This window comes from Talpa europaea (genome assembly GCF_964194135.1).
Source record: "Talpa europaea genome assembly, chromosome: 11".
NCBI classification, from domain to species: domain Eukaryota; kingdom Metazoa; phylum Chordata; class Mammalia; order Eulipotyphla; family Talpidae; genus Talpa; species Talpa europaea.
In genome coordinates this window covers 104790541-104811561 of record NC_140078.1, presented here as the reverse complement: position 1 = coordinate 104811561, position 21021 = coordinate 104790541, and positions in this window count along the sequence as shown.

Sequence of the window (21021 nt, the reverse complement as noted above, 5' to 3'; positions counted from 1 at the left end):
CACCCATTTTTCCCTCTTTTTGAGACAAGAACACTGCTCCCCTCCCCACCCCCCCGCTTCCTCCACCCCAGCAAATTTGCTGAGTAGTCACCTCAGTGTGTTTCCTGCTGTTCCCTGCCGGGTCCAGCAGGGTGTGAGCACCTGTCCTCTTGGCCAGCAGCAGCTGTTCTAGGGAAAGGCCAAGGTGACAGGAGGGAGCCAGACAGTCAGGTTAGGACGTGGCAGGTGGGGGGTGAGCAGGTGCTGGGCTGGGCCAGAGGAGCAGAGATACTGATTTTTCTAAACAAGGTGAGCCTCGATGAGAGAGTGACTTCTGGGCGTTGCGTATTGTCCATACAAAACTGGGAGGAGTTTATTTTTATTTTTAATCAACTGTATCATGTCCCATAAAGCAGACTAGAGCGCAAACGAGTGCTTTGGCGTGGTTGAAATGAGTAAGAATCCACAAAACAGCACTCTCGGGTGGCCTGCCGGGACCCCTTGTGCTGGGAGGCCCAGGGGGTCGCCCCCAGCCCCCAGCCCCCCAGCCCGGAACCAGGGCGCCCCCTGGAGTTCTCCATTCTGGGAGGCTTACCCCACGTTCCCTCAGGGTCTCTGGGGTGAGCCTGTGCTGCGTGTGTGTGTGTGAGAGAGTGTGTGTGTGTGCGTGAGAGTGTGTGTGTGCGTGCGTGCGTGCGGTGCTGGAGAGGTCGAGGGTGCTCAGGAACTCCCCGAGCAAAGCTGGTGGTCCAGGGTCCGGCTGGGAAGGAGTCAGGTGGGGGTAAAGGAGGCGGAGGCCCCCGCCTGCTCCAGCGGGCTGGTGTGAAGAGGCCGTCCCTCCCGCTCTCACGGGCGTGGCGGCTTCAGTGTGTAGGCTCAGGAGAGCAAACAGCCCCTTGAACGCGCTTCCCCTACTGTCTGCACCCCACAGTAGCAAGAGCGACTGTGAAAATAACGCAGGCCACTGCTGGCTTAGGGAGTGACGTCTCCTAAGCTTTGCCGCGGGCTGTTCTCACGAGCTCCCATCCTACCTTCCTGGTAATTTCCGGAGGCTTGGTTTTTGGTCTCTCCTGATGAAATGCTAAGCTCTTTTTAAAGAGATTTAGCTGGGGAAAAAGGAAAAGCAGACCCCGCTCAACCCTGTTCCACAGGCTGCCGGCTGGCCCGGCCGGGCCATGGCGCCCGCATCGGAGGCGTCTGCGGCCGGGGGCGCGCGGCCCCAGGGCGTTCTCCTCTCCTGGAACTTGAGCCCTCTGGCCGGGCGCCCGGGGAGGAATGAACCCCATCTCCAAAATGCACCTTGTTGCTTCAGATACAAGGAGACGGTTCACCTCCCGCTGACGAGTCTCGGAAGGCAGGGGCTGGCTGGCGCATTTAGTGCTGGACAGCGGGACGGCCCGAGCCCAGCCCCGTCGCTGCTGCGGCTGTCCCGCCGTCAGGGCGGGAGGTGGACGGAGGGTCTGGCTGTGTCCTCCGAGAGCTCCTGGCGCAGAACCTGACTGTGGGGACGACAGAGTGGTGCGCTTTTAAATCACAATTTGAGCGTTTCCCCTCAGTGGGTCAGTGAGATCTCTGGCCACTGAAGTGCTCTCCAGCCCCTCTGCTTGCGCCGAGAAGCCCTGGCCTGCCTTGCTGCTCTGCCCTCGCCGTCCGGATCCGCCGGCCCTGCCCCCCGCCCCCCGGGACGTGCTCCCAGGTGGCCCTTTGAGTCCTCACCTGTCACCTCAAACCAGCTGCCAGGGGTGTTGCCCCACCCCAGCCCCCAGCCTTTCTGAGGTGTTTTACCTCTGCTCTCCGCACCTGCCCTCCCCCGCGGCCCTTCTCGCAGTCCATTCTCTCTGGGCCCTCCCTCCACTCCTCGCTGTCACCTGGCTTCATGGAAGGATCAAGGGCCTCGACTGGCTAAGGGCAGTGGCCCGGGAGGCCTCCCCGCAAGGCCCCACCCCGCAACGCTCTGCCCACCGCCCTCGGTGTCTTCTTGCTGATAAGGGCAGGTTCAAGACTCCAAGGTCTGGGCACCTGCCCCTTATCTGGAGTCCCCGCCCTGGGCTTGGTGCTCCAGGCACAGGCCGTCCCGGGAGCCAGCAGGTGATGCCCAGGCCTGGTGCCCCCGTGCTGCTGGCCGCAGTCACGGGGGAGTGGGGTGCCCCAGCCCAGAGATGCCTCGCGGACCTTTGCCCTCAGAGCCGCAGGCCCTCCTGAGCCCCATGCGGAGACCTCGGCGTGTCGGGACGTCTCGCTGCGCCCGTCTCGGAAACTTGGATAATTAATCATCTTCACACTTCTCCATAAAGCTGCGCCAGCCGAGCGAGACTGAGGCGTCACACCCCTGTACCTTTCAAAACTGTCTTTACTGTGAAATCAGAGCCGAAGATCACGAGTGATTAACATTAAACTGCCTCAAAACACGCTAATGAGAGCTGCGGTGCGGGGGCAGAAGTGCCGTTAACAAACGTTTAGAGCCGCACAGAAGCAAGCACAGAAGGGGTCGGACACCCTGAAAACGCCTCTGGAAGTCACGGAAGAGGGTGGGCATGCCAGCTCGCCTCCCCGCCAGCTGCGCTCAGGTGCGTGGTGAGTCCTGGTCGTTCTTTCACCCACGGTCACTTGAAGCCTGGTGAATTCCCGGCCAGAAGGTGCCTTCCTGGCTTCCAGTGGCGTGCGCCCCCCAAGCTTGGCCAGAACAGGGCCTCGACAGGAGTGTCAACCCCAGAGGTGGAGAAACCCCTCCAGGCCCAGGCGCGGCCAAGGGCAGAAGCCACAGAGCGCAGCTTGGACAGCAGCTCCCGCGCGTCCGGGAGACTCTGAGGTCGGAGAAGTTGTGAAGGCGGCGGCTGTCCAGCAGATCGACCCCATAGGCCACAAGTGGCACTGATGGCCGACTTTGTTCCCAAAGGCCAGTCGTCACCAAGGACTCAGACCAGCTCCAACGCCGCGGCCGCGAAGGGCAGGGTGTTCTGGAAGTGGGGTGCCAAGGGAGGGGCTGCTATCTTAGGGCTGGGAGACACTGGTCCTTCTGGAATGCCTGCCGGGGTGGGGGCATTACCCTTCGTGCAGACTCACCACAGGCCCCTCGGAGGACAAGTGGGCACCAGCTCTGACCAGCCTGCGTGGCCCCAGGGGCTTCAGAGCTGGCCGGGAGAAAGGGCCGATGTTACTGTTAATTGAAACTGAGTGTGAGGCTTACCTACAGGATGCACAAGAAAACCACCACCGAGGAGTCGTCAGGACGAGGGCTGGGCGGCAAGGGCTCGGGTGTAGAGTCTGGGGCGGCGGCATCCCCGGCCCTGTCCTCCCTGCTCCACAGCTCCTCTGTGAAAGCCTGGCTCCTGAGTGCATCCTCTCTGCTGTGAGGTTAACGGATCAAACGCTTACCGCTCAGCTGCGCCCTCCGCCCTCCGCCCCGCGTGGAGACTGTCGGGAAAGCTCTGTTCCCGTACCCAGCTCTGCTTTTGGTTGGGGGCTGCAGAATAAGCTGACAGAAGACAGGCCAGGAAAAGCGACGGGAAGTCCGTTCACTGTGCGGACCTACAAGGGAGGCAGCTCGTGGAAAGTGGAACTCGAAGCAGCAGCCTGTGGGGCCCGCGCCCTCCCTCCCGGGGAGGGGCGACGTCAGGGGAAGCGATGTGTGGCAGGGAATGGCCGAGGGACGTACGGGGGAAACCAGCGGTAAAACAAACCTTAAGAGGCCCGCTTCTGCCACGTCTCCCCCCAGAGCGCGCCCCTCGCCTCCTGCCCAGGAGCCCCCGGGCGGGTGACGGCAGGTGCATGATTTTGGAAGCCTCTGCTGGCAGGCAGATGAGGGAGCATGGAGGAAACGTCTTTCTGTACCTGCTGAATCTCGGGTGCCTTGAGCGCAGAGTAATCCAGAGGGCACAGCGACACGGTCCTCACGCGTCCGCAGGGGGAGGCGGCGGCCGGGACCTGGTCTGGCGCCCCTGCACGCGGGCGTGCCTGGAGGCCCTGAGCGCCTGCGGCTGAGTGTCCGTGTCTCCCGCGAGCAGCGCCACCTTCCTGAAGCGGAAAGCAGGCTCTCTCTAATTGAATGTCTCCTCCCAGAAGATTAAGAATTTCACAAGAACTTTTTATCTCTAAATGAATCAATTAACTCCTCTCCAGCCCGGGCGTGCTCAGGTACAATTTGGTAAATTTATTACCCACCTTGGCAGAGCTGAGCTCTTCCAGCAGGAGGGGTGCTTGGTGGTGTGTGGCCGCATATGGGGGGCAGGAGCTCAGGGCCGGGTGGAGAGGGAGCCCCGACTGTGGGGCCCCTGGTCCCAGGGCTCGGGGCTGGAAGCAGGCCCAGAGCTCGGATCCGGCCGCTCAAGGTCACCCAGGTGGTTGGTGCCATCAGTGGGCCTGCGGCCTGTCTCAGTCCCATGGCAACACTGGGAGGGGCCAGTCCAGTGACGAGGAGGTGGCGAGCAGAAGCGGGGCCGCGGGTTCGGGCAGCGCAGCCCTGGACGTGGAGAAAACAGAGTGGCTTAGAGCCCAGTAAGCACGAGAGAAACTAGAAAAGGAGGCAGCAGCACCTCAGGGAGGCAGCTCGTCTGGGCTCCCAGGCGCTGGCCTCCTGGTCAGCCTCCAGCCCTCCTCCCACCCATTCTGTCCCGGGACGAAGGCCCCCGCCCCCGGCTGGCCTCCCAAGGGCGTCAGTGGGCAATCTTGTCTGTGAACAGGATCTGCCGAGGGGCCAGGTGCGAGTTCAGCAGCTGCGTCCGGCCCGGCAAGCCTGCTGTCCTGTGGCACGGGCGCGGTGCCCGGAGGCGGGTGGAGCTGGAGGACGGCGTCCTGCAGAGGGCCTGGCTGCATCCTCACTCTCAGCCTCGCGGGCACCTGGCCCCGCTCCTTTCCGCCCCCCCCCCCACCTGCCTTTCAGACGCCCCAGGCAGGGGGACACAGGAGGGGCCAGGACAGACCGCGGCAGGGCCTAGCTCCTCTCTGGACCTTGACCTCCAGTCCTGTCCGCAGAGACCCCTCTGCCCCTGCTGCGTCCCGCACACCCGCTGGCCATCCACCCCCACTGTCCAGGCCCCGGAGGCCCAGGAGCGTCTCTCCAGCTCCCCGCGCCCCCGAGGAGGAATCTGCGGCCCCACCTGGCCCACCCGTCCACCTCCGACAGGACCCACGCCCAAGGGCCCCGGCCCACGTCCCAGCCACAGCTGCTGGGCACCCCAAGAAGAGGTGTTACCAGCTGACACGCGTGTTTCGGCACCTGGGATGCCTCCTTGCCAGCGCTCGGACCCAGGGCCCTCACGCCGCCTGCCTTGGCCTGCCCTGGCCGCTCCAGCTCGCCCTGCAGCTCCACCCCTGGCGATGTGGCGGGGACTCCTGCCACCTCCTGATGCGGGGCGCTGGGCTGGCCGTGTCGGTCGCGGCGTTTCTGTCTGTCTCGTCAGAGAAAAGCATGTTCGCACCAAAGTGATGAAGAACGAAGAAAACGTGATCAATTTAGCAAGAAGATCTCGAAAATGGCATTTCTGGCAAGTGCGCTGATAAGAACAGGGTTCTGCTGGAGACTTCGTGCTGTGTGTGGGACGCCCGAGAGGGCTCTGCTTCATGAAAAACTGGGGTTTAAGGTCAGTGCAGAGCCACCTTTCCCAATATTAGCATCGTTATAAGCCCCCAGACTAAATCCACGCAGGTTAGGTGGGGCTGGAATCTCTGGTGATTCCCCACGCACTGATGGGGCGCCCGCCAGGCGGGGGGGTGGGTGAGCGCCTGGGGCACGAGAAAGGGCTGCTGCTGGTGTAAACACCCTCCTCCTGCTCCCCACCGCTTCCTTCATATTCTGCCTTATTTTAAATTTTAGGGAGCCTTGAATTTGGTTTTCCTGGGCCTCAATCACGTTCATGTTAACTCGCTGCCATTTTACTCACTGAAAAGTTTTTTTTTTTTTTTTTTAAGGTTTATTTATTTATTTATACCAGCACTGGGTACAGTCAGAAGCGCGGGAGGGTGAGAGGATTCACCAGAGCCAGAGCGGGGAGCAGAGCAGGCAGAAGGGCCGAAGGACACTGCTGAGGGGAGCAGCGGGCGGCAGGAGAGGTCTGCGGGCCATGCGGAACCCTCCTCCGGGGGCCGGGGAGCAGCCGGGGATCGAACCGGTGCTGCAGAGGCCGCGGGCAGCTTCGCAACCCAGCGCTCAACCGCTGCGCCACCAGGGAGGCCCCCATCAATGAAAAGTTTTTGCAAGAAGGCCGGTGAGAAGATGGGGATTATTTGGGGTAAAGGGAATTAATATCGCGTGGGGAGAGGTTTTTGTATTCTTCCTCCACCTGCACATTCCAAACTTCATGTTCCTCGAGTTCCTTTGTCCGTGTCCAGAGCCGCCTGGATGTTCGTGCAGCTGCTGGGGAATGGGGGACGCTTCCTCCTCGAGTCCAGAGGCCTCCCCGCCGCCCGCATCCGTGTGCGTGGAAATACCAATCTGTATCTGGGGAGACGGAAATACCTCTCTAGCTCCTTGTGCAAAATATTTTTGTTATTTCTCAACCGTGGGCTAAAAGAGCTCATTTTTAATGATAAGAAATGAAATGAGGTACAAAGCAGTTCTACTAGCCTTGAAATCTGCAGGTGCTTCTTCAGTTGCTCTTAGGAGAAGGAGGTGTTTTGTTTTTGTTTTTTTTTTTTTTTTAATGAAATCCAATTCTAAATGATGTTGTATTTCTCAGTTTCACCAGCAGGTGCCGCTAGTGATTTCTGGGGGTTTTTTAAAAAAAAAAAAACGTTTGAAGAAAATTTTTCCGAGGCTGCAGTTTTGGGGATTAAAGCCCAAGCAAAAAAAAAAAAAAAAAAAAAATTAACATGGCAGCGTTAACATATTACAATTATTGTTTCATACATGGAGTTTAATTTTTGGTTGTGATTTTCATACAATTTGCAAAGGCATAATCAAAGTCTGTTCTTAGAGCAAATGAACAAGCATCTCCGTTCTTCTCACCAGCCTGCAGTGGGAGCAGTAGTTCTGAAATGAAAGAGTGACCGAGGCTCTCTGAGGGAAGGGATTGTAGATGCAGGCTCCATGTCGGAGGAGTCGGCTGTCTGTTGTCTCTGCTGTCCCATCCGGTGTCTGAACGGGACTCGCTCGGCACCTTCTCTCTGTAACAAGGCACTGGTCAGCAGCAGGGATGCGGGCGGGGTTGCCCAAAAGGACTGGGGTCAGGGGTTCCCGGGCGGTACTTGCAGTCTCAGTCGGGGTGTAACACGTGTCACGCCCTCTGTGGTCCCCAATGCCGTGCTCACTCTTGATACCCTCATCCTGCTGCTGAGAGTCAGCCCCAGCCTGACACCTGAGCGTGCCCCGGCGCGGTGCTGCTGCTGTGTCTGTGGCCACAGGCGCTCTTTCGTACTGAACTGGCAAGGAGCAGGTGTTTCCTGCAGCACCCCGCCAGGGTACTCCCAGTCAACATGGGTATTGATGGATGCGTGGAGATACATTCACCAGGAGATACAGATGCCAACAGGTGTGTGGTGCCACTGCTGTGCCCATGAAAAGGCGGGCGCTGAGGATCAGTGGGGTGGCGAGCAGCAGCAGGCCTGCTTTTGCAGGACACATTCAGATACAGCCATTCCACTTCAGTGTTTGAGAACTGTAAAGTGACATGGTTTTCTCCATGATGTGTCCGTGGGTGCTGTGGTTAGCACTGCCAGGTGGGCGCAAAAGTCATGGGAACAGGAACATACTCCATGAAGCAAAGGAATGTTTAGCAATACAGTTCATGTCATTCTTCCAGAAGTGAGTAAAAGTGAGTGATTAATGAGAAGCCTGATCATTTGCAGTGAAAAATAGCATTCCATTTATTGTGTTTTATTTAATATTTAACTCAGCAAGTTCAGTATCTTGCTAATCTTTTCACTAAGATGAAAGAATAATCATCAAAACTCAGAAACTACTCGGTTTTAGGCAGTCAATTCCATGATCTAGAGAGAAAAAAAATTGAGATCTGAAAAAAAAAATATATATATATATATTTGGTTTATGAGGTGACTTTCAAATGATTGTACTTTCGGGCAGAATCGCCTTCTGTCACGAATTCGTGTGAATACCTGTCACATGAATTTAAAAGTTCTTTATCGGCTTTTAAAACAGTTTTCTTGCTGACCGTGTACCTGTGCGGTGCAGGTCGCCAGATGTCCCATCTTTGCAGGAAAAGTGTGTTGTGCAGATGCCAGTTCTGCACCTGATGAGTAGCTGCTCAAAGAAATATTTATTACATGAAAACAATATGTTTATAGTGACACACATCCACGTGCACACGTGTCCTTGCGTAGCATAGCTGTCCATTGAAGTCTTGGATAAAATTGAAAAGATTTATCGGTAACAATTCCTTAATACTACCTTAAATAATCTAGTCTTTGATTTCTGCTATCAAAAATTACACTTGGGGGCCTCCCCGGTGGCGCAGCGGTTGAGCGCTGGGTTGCGAAGCTGCCCGCGGCCTCTGCGGTGCCGGTTCGATCCCCGGCTGCTCCCCGGCCACCAGAGGAGGGTCCCGCATGGCGCGCAGACCTCTCCTGCCGCCCGCTGCTCCCCTCAGCAGTGTCCTTCGGTCCTTCTGCCTGCTCTGCTCCCCGCTCTGGCTCTGGTGAATCCTCTCACCCTCCCGCGCTTCTGACTGTACCCAGTGCTTGTATAAACAAAACAAACAAACAAACAAATAAATAAATAAAACATGCCTCTATTAAAAAAAAATTACACTTGGCTATTATTTAAACGTAGTGATTCTCAACATATAGTATATGTGATTTATATATATGACATCTAGAAAAATCTATTTCTCTGTTTTACTGGGCAGCTGGCATATGGAATCGTTCTCAAATCCCAAAATACATCCTGTCTTCAGTATTGTTTTTGAAATTTCTTTGGAACCGTAATAATTGGGTTTTTATTGTCTTACATATTTCCTGTTTTTTTGTGTCATATATTCTAATTTCTTGAAATTTTGCCGGGTGTGAGTTTTGCCTTAAAAACAAGCACTGATTTATGTTTTTTATTCTGGCCTTCATTACAAAAATAATTTCAGGAAGTGGGCCCTATTAGCAACATGTTCTTACAAATAATCAGGAAAACATAATTTCCCAGTTGTTGGTGAAAAAACTTTCCTCATTACTCACCAGTTGGAAAAAAAAATTCAAGAACATTTACTTCAATCACTTGTATTATCCAGTTTCACATCCACAGTTAAAAATATATATTTCAATATAGCAAAACCCCCTATTCTTTTAGAAAATATTTTAGGCCTTTATCGTTTTCTGTAGAGACTTGTCCAGTAAATACAGATCGTTTCTGTTTCAGAAATAAGAAAATAAGCACAGTAGCCACACGGCCTTCCCGAACCCTCGCGGGTCCCCAGGGTGTAGCCGTTGGCCTAGGGCGTGTGGGGTCTGGGCTTCTGGCTGGGTCTGCAGGCTGCTCTCAGCGCTCTCCTAGCTGAGCCTCAAGTGGCGCTACACGCGTGTGACCTGACACTTGAGTGTCCTTTCTTGTGGTTGAATGTCCAGCGGTGCCGTTTAGGTAAAATCCAACCCCACAGGGCCACCGTTGCGGCCAGCTGGTGCATTGCAGCTGGCAGCGCTGCCGTCTCTGGAAGTCCCCTTGGACTCCACTGCAGTCAGCACACCCTGCCCACCTCCCGCCCCCAGACAGGCTGCCCTGTCCCTGTCCCTGGATCGTGGCATTAACTATAAATGGATTCCTGTAGCGCAGACGCCAGTCGCCATCCCTGCTCCCTCAAAGACCCCCGTGTTCCTGATGAAATGTGCTCCCCCAAATCCACATGTTCTAGTCCCAGCACCGCAGACGGGGTTGTGTTTGGAGACAGGTCTTTGAAGAGAGGGTCAAGGTAGAAGGGGGTGCCTAGGCTTTCACCCTGCGTGACTGAGCCCTTCTCAGGGGAGGAGGTTAGAACAGACGGGGTGGGGGGAGGGGCAGTGTGAGGACATGGGGGAGGCAGGGGCAGTTGTAGAAGCAGCAGCCCCGCTGACCCCTTGGCCCTTAGCAGTTCGGCAGGTGGCAGTCGCGGGGTAGGTGCGAGTGCAGAGCTGGGGAGTCAGGCGGCTGAGATGTCCGAGTAGCCATGCCTGCGTGGCCCGCCTTGCGCTTCTCAGGGACAGACGCAGCCTGGCAGGGCCGGTGTGTGTCCGAGACAGCGGGGTGACGCGCAGCCCTCGCCACGGGCCCCGCTCCTGCTCGGTGGGGAGATCCTGGCGCTGCGCATCACACCATTCCTGTCCAGGGAACTCCGGCCCCGCGGCTCCTGATGCTGCCCCCCCCTTCTCCCTTCCTCCTCGTGTGTGGCTTGGCATCTGCATTTTTGGTTCTGTCCTTTAACACCAGAAGATCTTTATTCTCTCGAGGGTCGGCTTTTCTTTTGGTTTCTCTCATGCTTGGAAGTGTCTCGCGTCGTAGCTCAGAAGCGCTGCTTGCCCAGGATCATGCATCTGTTCTCCTGAGTCCCCCACCCCAAGGGGGGGGTTTGCTTTTAGGCGCAACTGCCTCTGTCTTTGGGAGGTGGCTGGGCTCACCCAGGAGCCCTGCAGGGGCCCTAACTCGAGAGCAGGGTCTGGCTGATTGTTACTGTGAGGACCATGAGATGCGCTCACCCCAGAACTAGGGTGGGGCCGCCGTCCCTGCAAAGCTGGGAAGGAGGGCCCGGGGCGCGCGGGCTGGAGCCAGAGATACGGGCCTTCACCCCGGCTGCACCCCAGCTGCCAGGCAGTCATTCCCGCCACAGCAGCCCTGTTTGCCAGGTTTGTCGTGCCAGCCGCAGCGGCAAGCAGGGCTCACCCTGATTTCTCCTCTGGGGGGCCCGGCTATTCCGACCGCGCGTTAAGACTCCATTCATCGTCCCCTTGTCTCGGTGCCTTCGAGGGGCTGCAGTTCCTTCCACAGACCTGACTTTGTCCGGGGCGGCGACCCCCTTCAGTCACCGCCTGTGCCGGGTGGCGGCTGGTGAGCGCTCGGCCCTGAAAGCCAGCGGCCTGGGCCCTTCAGTTATGTTTTTCCTTGCAAGTGTTCTGCTGCCTGGAAGCTTTGTGTTCCCACATGCATCTGAGACTCCGCGCGTCAGTTTCGGAAGAGCCTGCTGCATTTTGATTGGGACCCGCTTAAGTTTATGGAGCAATTTGAGGAGAAGAAACATTTAAAAATACTGAATCTTTTCAGCCGTGAATGTGGTATAACTGCCTATTTATTTATTTACACTTTCTCATTTCCTGCTTCCCAGACCTGACTGCAAAGTTTTTCATGTTTAATTGATTTCTGGTTATTTTTCACTTTAATGCCGTGGCGACTGGTATTTTGAGAATTCCACCCTCCATGTTTTGGCTGCCGGAAAGTGGGATGCAGACGTCCCTCGGGTGTGGCTTGTGTTCTGGGACCCGCGGGCGCCTTTATTTCAGCACGGGAGCTTCGTGCAGACCCTGTGGACGCAGAAGGTCCCCCACACCGTCTCTCAGTGCGTTTGATTACTTCTCGATAAGGCTTCACGCTTCTTACTGATTAGCCTTGCCTTGTGCTGGTGGGGCCCCGGCACAGGCCGGAGCAGGCGGAGCGGGCTCCCCCTGGCCGCTGGCCTCAGGAGCAGGCCTTGTGTTCCCCGGCCGCGGAGGGCTCATCTCGGAGAGGGATCTGCTTTTCTTTGTAGCTTGTTGGCTTTTCACCCTAAGTGGGCATGGAATTTTTAAAAAAAAAAATATTTATGCATGCAAGAACTGGGGCACAGGCCAGAGGTGGGGTGGGGGTAAGAGGACTCACCAGAGGCAGAGTGGGGAGCAGAACAGGCAGACTGACTGAAATCCACTGCTGAGGGGAGCAGCGGGGAGACAGGAGGGGTCTGCTGTGCCCTGTGGGTAGCTCCCTGGCCAGGGATCAAAGTGGTGCTGCAGTGGCTACCGATAGCTCCATAGTGCTGCAACTTAGCCCTTGTGCCACCAGGGAGGACCCAGTGGGCGCTGATTTTTTAAGGCCTTTTCTGTGTTAACATGATTCTTTTGCTGTACCCCTTCCGGCTTCTTGAGAGTGAGTGGATTGTTTGTTGTTGGATCCTGGACCAAAGCTTGTGTTCCTAAACTCAGCCGCATTTGGTGAAGAAGTGTTTTCCATTTTAACTTTAATGGGTTCGATTCCCCACCGTCCTGTTGAGGCTCCTTCACAGGTGCTTACGTGGCCCTGGACAGCCGAGGGCCTTGCTGGAGCTCTCGGCTTTTGCTGGTGGGCCTGGGCGCTGGTGTGGCCGGAGTGTTCCTCCCTCGTGTCCAAGAGTCGTGCAGCTGGGACAGGGCCCTCTACTGTTTCGTGGACTCCATCAGTGAAGCATCCGGGGATCCAGGGAGGGCATTTTCCTCCTAAGAGGCTTGCTTTTTTTAAAAATTCCCTCAACAAGTTCATGGTTGTGCAGATTTTCTGATCCATTTGTCAATTTTTTTTGAAGATTTATTTTTTTATTTATACGAGAACTGGGGTACAGGCCAGATGCGCGGAGGGTGAGAAGATTCACCAGAGACAGAGCGGGGAGCAGAACAGGCTGAAATACACTGCTGAGGGGAGCAGCGGGGAGACAGGAGGGGTCTGCCGCGCCGTGTGGGACCCTCGCCAGCCGGCGGGGATCAAAGTGGCGCTGCAGAGGCCGCAGGAGGCTTCACAGCGTGGCGCTCAAGCGCCTGCGCCACCAGGGGAGGCCCCTCCATTCGTCAATTTTAACATATTGTGCTACTGTTAAATTTTTCATTTCATCTGCCTTTTCAGTTTCTCGACATAAACTTCTTCATGGTTTCCCTTATTTTCTCCTCAGGCCTCACAGGCTCTGGGGGAGGTCCTCATTTTCAGTTTTGATCCTGGCCACTTGTGCTTCCGGTCCTTTCTTTGTTGTTCTGATAGGACGTTATCGTTGTAACTGGTGGTTCAAAGACCCACTTGTTGCCTTGTCAGTTTTCTCTACTATTAGTTTCGTTCCATTTATTTACATAGGTTTTTGTTTTGTGTATTTCCTTTCATTGATTTTGGGTAATTAGCTCAACTTCTCCGACTCTTGTTGGATTAATTTAGATCATTAATTTTAAGCCTTTTCTAGATTAGCATTTAAAATCCTAAATTTCATTCTAAGCATCTTTAGTTATAAAATTTCACTCTAAGCTTCATTATTGGTATTTTTGATATGTTTGTATTCGTGTGTTTTGATACATAATTTTCATTTTAGTTCTACTTCAAGTATTTTCCTGTTTCCTTTGCAATCTTTTTATTGACATATAGATTATTTAGGAATTCAATTCAGTTCCAAATATAATTTTTTGCTCATTATGATCGTTTCTGTGAGGTTTCAACTGTTGGCACGTATTGAGTCGTGTTAGGGCCTCACACCCGCTCTTCTTGGGAGCGTTTCCCGGCACCTGACTGTGGGGTGCCTGGGTGGGTGTGTGAGTGTCAGCTGGGCTGCGCTGGGGCTGGGAGGTCTGTGCGTGCCATCTGGTCAGCCGTGACTGAGAGGGGAAAGCGCCCGGTCTCTGGCTAGACACGTCTGTTTCCCTCCTCTCGGTTGTGACTTGCCTGTCGGACACTCTAGTATTAGGTGTGCACGTGTTTGTGACCGGTAGGCCTTCCCTTCCCGGCACGCTGCTCTCCTGCTCTGTGCTTTCCCGCTGTTGGTCACAATGCTCTCGGAGGCCTCGCTGTCTGGCGCGGCTGACGGGCACCGTCGTGACACAGTTTTCTGTGTCGTCTTTGTGTGCGCGCTCTCTCCCTTTCTTTTATTTCCAGTCTGTCTGTGTCTTATATTTAAAATTCATCTGTTGTGGAGAAGATTTAATTGGCTCTGCGGTATTTTTGCCCAGTCTACCCATCCCCTTCTGTTACTGGAAGGCGGCGAAGCGCCGCGAGCCTGCAGGGACGGGGTGATGGGGTGACGCAGTGGTTTTGCACTCGGTGTGATCATCGCTCTCGTTGTTTAGTGTGGCACCACATTATCTATCTGCCCTTTGTCCCCCAGTGTTTTCTTCTCTTGCACTTTTTTTTGCTTCCTCTCCAGTGAGCCTGTTTGTCCAGCATCCCCTGCACGCCCCCGTGGGCTCTGCAGCTCTTCCGCCTTTGCTTCGCAGTTGGGTTTCCATCCTGAGCACTCGTCGGGAGCCCCTCTGCGCTCCTGCTGTCTGATCCTGGCAGGGCTCGCCCCGCCTTGGGGCTGCTACTACCCTGGGCGCCTGCTCTGTGCTCTGCGCTCGCACCCCTGCTGTTGGCCCTCTGAGCTCTCCCGCCCGCCTCTTCAGTCCCGCAGCCCTCTCCGAAGGGGGTGTGAGCAGAGCCAGGCTATGGCGATGTTGCCTGGGGGGCCTCCTCTGGGTCGTCCTGCCCCGTGTGGTTGCAGTCACCCACAGACTCGTAGCCTTGTGCGGCCGGAGGGCAATGACAACAGGACTGGGCCTCTGCCTGAAGGTGTGCATGTGAGAGAGAGAAGCTGCCCAGCAGAGGTGGGATGGAGAGAGAGAGACTAGCTCCGGCGCAGACAGGTCGTCCTGGGGGCACCGCGGAGGACACGCGCCTCACCCGCAGACACGCCCATCCAGCTGGGGCTGCAGCGCTGCCCTTTAGATGGCGCCCCAGCCGTGTCTCTGGATCTGGACAAAGCTGGATTTGAACTTCCCTTCTGCCATGCCTGGAACGTTATCTTTTTAAATGCCAGTTGCTTGCTTTTGTCTGTCTATCTGAGATGAATAATAATACATTTTGTAGCTTGTTTTGAACATTAAATGAGGTGATTTATGCAGTAAAAGCCCGAACACCCCAAGCTCGGTGCGCCTGGGTCAGCCACGGCTTCGCTGTGCTGAGGCTCCCTTGCCGCCTCCCGCTGGCGGGGCTGCAGCCGCCTTCTCTCCCGCACCCCGCGCTGCCGCTGGCTCCCAGGAGGCTCTGACCCCCCAGCCCCGCTCGGCGCATCTTCAGACGGCCCGTCAAGGGGCTCATCGCGCAGCTGTGCTTGTCAAAGCTCATTCTGGAGGCGTCTTCCAGAAACACCTGAAGACAGCTCACGTGCACGCTGGCCCTGTCAAGGCCGGGCCGCTGAAGGACTTGGCCTTTTCCCCCGCGGACCTGGGCCGTATCCCCTCTGAAGACAAAGAGCTCCTCGCCGTGCTCGCCCGTTGTCGCCCACACCTTCCCAGCCGACAGCGACGTTCCGCCTGCAGATGCCGAGTGAATGAGGCGTCGCTGGACTCAGCGACCCAGTCGTGATGGTAAAGCGACAGGTAAACCTTCACTCCAAAGGAAGCCACGGGGACGGGCCTGTCCGACCTGGTGCCGTCCTTGTTCTCTGGTGGGCGCGGCAGGTGCTCTCCGGTGGGCGCGGTGAGTTCTGACGGCTCGCACAGGAGAGTGATGTGGACCCGCTGGGAGCGGCTCATGTCCCTTGTCGGGGCGCCTGGGGACCCCAGATCACAGCTCGTGGCCTGGGGGATGTGCGAGGATGGCGAGTGAGGAAACACTCCCAGAGACGAAGCTTGCGACAGCGGCTCAGAGCTGAGGCTGCCCCCCACCACCGTCCAAGCCCTCCTCTGGCCCCTTCTCAGGGTGAGGGGCCCTCTCGGCTGCCCTTTCTGGCGCTTTGTGTACCTGGCGCTTCCCGGCGTCAGGGTTGGCCGCTCGCTGGCCCGAAATGCAGACAGCGTGGCCAAGAGTGCGGCCTGGGCCACTCCCCGCAGGGGCGGCTCCCGAGTGGACAGCATGGCGCCCGCCCAGAGGATCCTGTGGCTGCCGTGACCAGGGCGCGAGCACCTGGCACTCCCGGTGGGCGTGTCCTCCCACCGCGGGGCTGCCCGGGGTGTCAGATGGAGCTCTCACGTTCTTTAACAACTGTCAGCCTGACTGCCCGGCAAAGAGGAGGGGCCTTTGGCAGCACTGCAGTCTGGCCCGGGGCGCGGGCTCGCGGGGGCCGTCCCCTCCTGCACTGCCACGGCTCGCGCCGAGCACACGTTCCCCCCCCACCTCCCGCCGATGTCCCTGGTGGGCCGGGCCGTGCATCTGTGAACACGCTCCCGTCGCTTTCCCATGGCACCCCGTCTCGGGGAGGTCGGTGTGGGGCGCACCGCGCTTTGCCACCTCTTCCCGGCACCCCCAGCTTGCTGACACACACCTTCCTGGAGGTGAAGCCAGGAGTGCAGTCAGGTTGTTGCCACCAGCCGTGCACGGGCCGCAGGGGCGTTGCTGGACCCCAGGCCCAGGACTGTCCTCACTTGGTGTCCGTTCACCCGGAACCTGGGGCCAGGCTGCGCTGGCTGCCGTCAGACCCGTCCCGTCCCGGCGGCTGTGGAGAGCCTGCAGCCGCCCCGGCAGGGCACTCGTGCTGTCTCGCCATGGGGCGCTTTCCTCGTCCTGCTGCCCTGCATGTGGACTAAAGGAAAATGTGATTTAGGAAGTGGTGTCTCTGAGCTGCAGCTCCCTCATGCGCGTGACGGGCCCGGATGACGCCGGCGTCCCCCGGCTCAGGCTGGCTGAGGTGTCAGGCCGGGTGGAGCTTCACAAATAGCGAACGTGTGTTTGTTACGCCGCAAGTCGCACCCTGGCTTCGCCCGCGCATCGGGCAGAGGCAGCAGTGCAGTGTCGGTAACCTTTCCGGAGTGCGAAGGGCAATACTTCCAGGCAGTTATGTCTCAGATGACAAACCTCAGTTCTGTCCGAGGACTTAGAGTTAGGATAGACGGTTTCCAATTGCTTCCACTGGCAGAGAGCTTGGCCGTTAACATAGATGCTAATCACTTTCATTGTGAACAGTTTTGCTATGGGGAAGCATATTGAAAAATTACCAAATTCCGTGTATTTGTAAACACAACAAAAGAGATTAAGTAGAGACATTAAATGCACTTGAGCCACTAGAAATTTTTCTCTATAAATGGTTACTATAATGAAACAATCAAATTTGCATTTCAAAGGAAGAGCAATATAGTCTACTATATACTTTGTGTGACTTAATATTCAATTTAAAATTCAAGCTGTTGATTGTATTTTAAAAGCGGATGCTCACCACATTTTCCTCAGGAAATAGTTACTTTTGAAATAACGAGTGTTTTCATTCTGGTTTTCCCTGCCCATGTCCACAAACCCACTTTCTCTGCAGGAGGACTGAGGAGGCACCTGTGATTTAGAGTCATGTTGGAAGTGTGGAAGCGGATCCAGGCGGACAGTGGCGTCTCTGTGTGGATAAAGCCGGCACGCAAGGCACACGGGGCCCCCGTCCCAGAGCTGTGCGGGTAATGTCAGCAGCACAGCCGGGCAAGCTTTCCCTATATGCGAGTTTTCTAAGGCACGAGGACGAGGGCTCCTCTGATTCAGCTCATCACCCCGTTCCAGAGTCCGGAAGAATCCTCGACAGGGAGTTGGCACTTTTCAGAGAGTTTTTCACTAAGTTCCAGGACTGCTGGTGCCCTGGTGCCTGGCAAAGCAAACAAAGAAACCTGGGAGGCGAGCGCGTCATCCAGGGCCGCAGATTATTTCTACAAGTTTTACCTCAAATGCACGTCCCCAGGCCCTGCGTACAGGGTCCCTGGGCAGATGAAGAAACCGGAACATAAACAGAGAAGATGCTGCGGGTGCCATGGGCGGGGGCGCAGGCCGGGCCTGAAGGCGCAGACCCACGGCTGTGCGGGGAGCGGAAAGGCGGCCTTGTGTGTGGGCATGACCCTGGCAGGAGACGTGTGTGGTGAGGGAGGACAGTTCCAGCGTGCGGAGAGCCCCACGCCCGGCAGGGAAAACAAACCCTGGGTTGAAAAATGGACCAAAGGCGGAGCTGCGTGGTGCGGGCAGGCCCGGGGAGCGCCCGCCCCGGGTCACAGCGCTCAGCGGCCAGCTGCCGCTCGCCCCTGCCGAGAGCCAGACCCAGAACTCTGTCAGCACCCAGGGCCGGTGGCTGTGGACGGCAGGACTTGTGTCTGTCGCTGTTGGGAGTGCAAAAGGGAGGAGAGTCTGAAGCTAGAAACTCAGTTTTAAAGCAAAAAACTCCCCTTATGGTCCAATAGTCTCAGTCCTTGGTGGTTACCCAGAAAGGTCAAAAGCTCTGCCCACGTAGCCACACATGAATGTTCACAGCCGCTTTCTCCACAGTTGACAGAATTTGGAAGCAAAGGTGACACCATTCAGGGGTGCCTGGATGAAACGTGGCACATTCAGCAAAGGGCTGTTAGCCCTGAAAAGACGCAGGGGAGCCTTGGAGACAGCAGTGAGGTGCGCCAGCCTGAAAGGCTGTGGGCGGTGCCTTCCCGTTAGCCCGTCCTAGAAGAGGCAAAACCAGGCCCAGCGAGAGCTGTGTGACCGCGATTTGGAGAGGAAGAATGGACAGGTGGCGCGCACAAGATTGTCTATGGCAAGTTTACTCAGGAAAAGAGAACTAGGAGAGATGCGCCTGCGTGGTAGGCCCCGGCGGGCGGCCTCATGGGACGAGAACCGCCGGGGCGCAGTGTTGTGAGGCAGTGGAGAGACTGTGCAGCAGTGCAGGGGGTCCTCCTGGCTGGGCTGCGGTGAGAGCTGGGCATTGGGCGCGGGTTGGGCTGTGCGTCCCCGGGGATCTGACCTGACTCCGGGACTCTTCTGATGAGTTAGTGTGGCCGAGAGATAGGACACAGCCCTGGGGGTCACAGCCCAGGGGGTCGCCCTGCTCCCCTCCCCTGTCTGCCCGCCTCTCCCCCACTGCTACCCCGAGTTCTTCCTCCTTGCCCTCCCTGTATCTTCTTCCCTCCTCTCCCCTCCCCGCTGGCCCCTCCCATTCTCCCTGCACCCTCTCTCCACTCCCTCCCCTCCCTCCCCACCCCTCCTGCTGCATGCTGCCAGGAAGCCCAGCTGGCCAGTGGGGAAGCGTGGACCATGAGCTGCGGAGGAAGTGGCGTCCCCTCAGCTGGCAGCGTCCACTTGCAGTTGGGTGGGAGACGACGCCTTCAGAGATTGTCAGTCCCTCACTCCAGCCTTACCCCAAACCCCAGGCCTAGAGACTGAGAAATTGTCCCCATTCCATGCTGTCCGAATTCCTCACCCGCAGAAGGTGTGCAGTGTAGTCTGCGGAAAGCTGCGAGACAGTGTTGAAAGGAATGAAGGACGACACAAAGAAATGGAAGGACGTTCAAGGCAGGGACTGGAAGAATTAGCGTCATTAAAATGGCTTTATTATATGTTAGGCGATATGCAGACCCCACGCAATCCCCACCAAATTGAATGGCATGCTTCACAGAAATAGAAGAAGAAATATCATGAAATGTATTTCGCCACAACAAAGAACCCTCAAGAGCAAAATCACCGCTGAGGAAAAACACAAAAATGGAAGAGAGACCTCACACTTCCTGGCTTCAAAATACACTGCGAAATGATAGCAATCAAAAAGCCTCGTGTTGGGCTAAAAACAGGTCAGTGGTGCAGAATTGGGAGACCAGAAATAAAGCCACACACCTGGACCACGGATATGTGCCACGAAAGTTGAGAGTTGACAGCAGAACAAGGCACATCTCTCAGTAGACGGAGTCGGGAACCCTGGCCGCGAGGGTGGGTGAGGCCACCCCTTGCACGTGCACAAAGCTAGTTCAAAGTGGCGTGAAGAGGGCCTCCCCGGTGGCGCAGCGGTTGAGCGCTGGGTTGCGAAGCTGCCTGCAGCCTCTGCGGCGCAGGTTCAATCCCCGGCTGCTCCCCGGCCACCGGAGGAGGGTCCCATATGGCGCACAGACCTCTCCTGCCGCCCGCTGCTCCCCTCAGCAGTGTCCTTCGGTCCTTCTGCCTGCTCTGCTCCCCACTCTGGCTCTGGTGAATTCTCTCACCCTCCCACGCTTCTGACTGTACCCAGTGCATGTATAAATAAATAAAAAATAAATCTTTAAAAAAAAAAAAAACAAAGTGGCGTGAAGACTTGGCTGCGCACTTGAAGCAATAAAATATATAAAGAAAGCAGACACCCCTGCTCCTTGACATCAGCCTTAGGGATGCATTGGGCAACTGGTCTCCCAGACAGCAGACGCCGTCAACCAGACTTCCTTGCGGCAACACTAAAAGGCACTGATGAGGGGGAGAAGTTGTCTGTCCAGAACAGCAGAAGCTCATGAAACTCACCAACAGAAACAGCCCAGTAACGAATGGGCGGAGACACGTCCTCCGTGCGGACACACGGGAGGCAGTGGGCACACGGGAGGGCCTCAGCCCCTCTCATAGACGAGCGCAGGTCAGGACACCGGGAGCAGGCGCCTCCCGCCCTGAGAACGGCGGTTACCCCAGCCGAGGAGCAGCATGGGGCGGGACGTGGCGGGAAGAAAACCCTGCTCACTGTTGGTGGGAAGGAAAGTTGGCACAGCCGTGATGGAAAGCAGTATGGAGATCCCGCAAGAAATTAAAAATAGAAATCCCATACGATCCAGTCATCCCACTTCTGGGTGTGTATCCAAGAAGCAGACACACAAGTGAAGAGAGGTGCACGCCCACCGCTGCTGCACCTCCGGCTCCGCCAGGAGCGGGAAACAGCCTCGGCCAGCAGTGGTGCCAGGCACATGAGGGTGGGTCGTGGCCCATCGGGCACTGTTCAGTAATGAATGAAAGATGAAATCCTGGCATTTGCAACAGTGTGGCTGGGCCCAGGGGGAACTGTGCTGGCCAGCAAGCCAGAGCGGAAAAGCCAAGCTCCGTGTGAGGCCTCACACCTGTGGATGCAGAGCTCCCAGCAAGCAGGCGGACTGAGCAAAGCAAACCAGACTTTGGGACTCTCAGGTCAACTAGTGGCTACCAGAAGGGGCGCGGGAGGGAGGCAGGTGAACGGGATAAAGCGGACCATGGTGTGGGGAGGGGTGGGCTTCTGGCGGTGAACTTACTGCGGGGCGTACGCATGTGGACATGAGCAAGTCATGCTGCTGTGTCACTTCAGTTTACACAAGAAGTCACGGTTAAGCAAAGGCTGAGCAACAGATGGGATACAGTAAGAAGACAGCGCGCGGCTTGGCACCTGTGCAGCAGGGGAAGGAGCACTAGTGTGCAAGACCTGGAGCTCAGGATGTTCATTTTATGGAGAAAAAGTTTCTGATTTTAATTTCTATTAA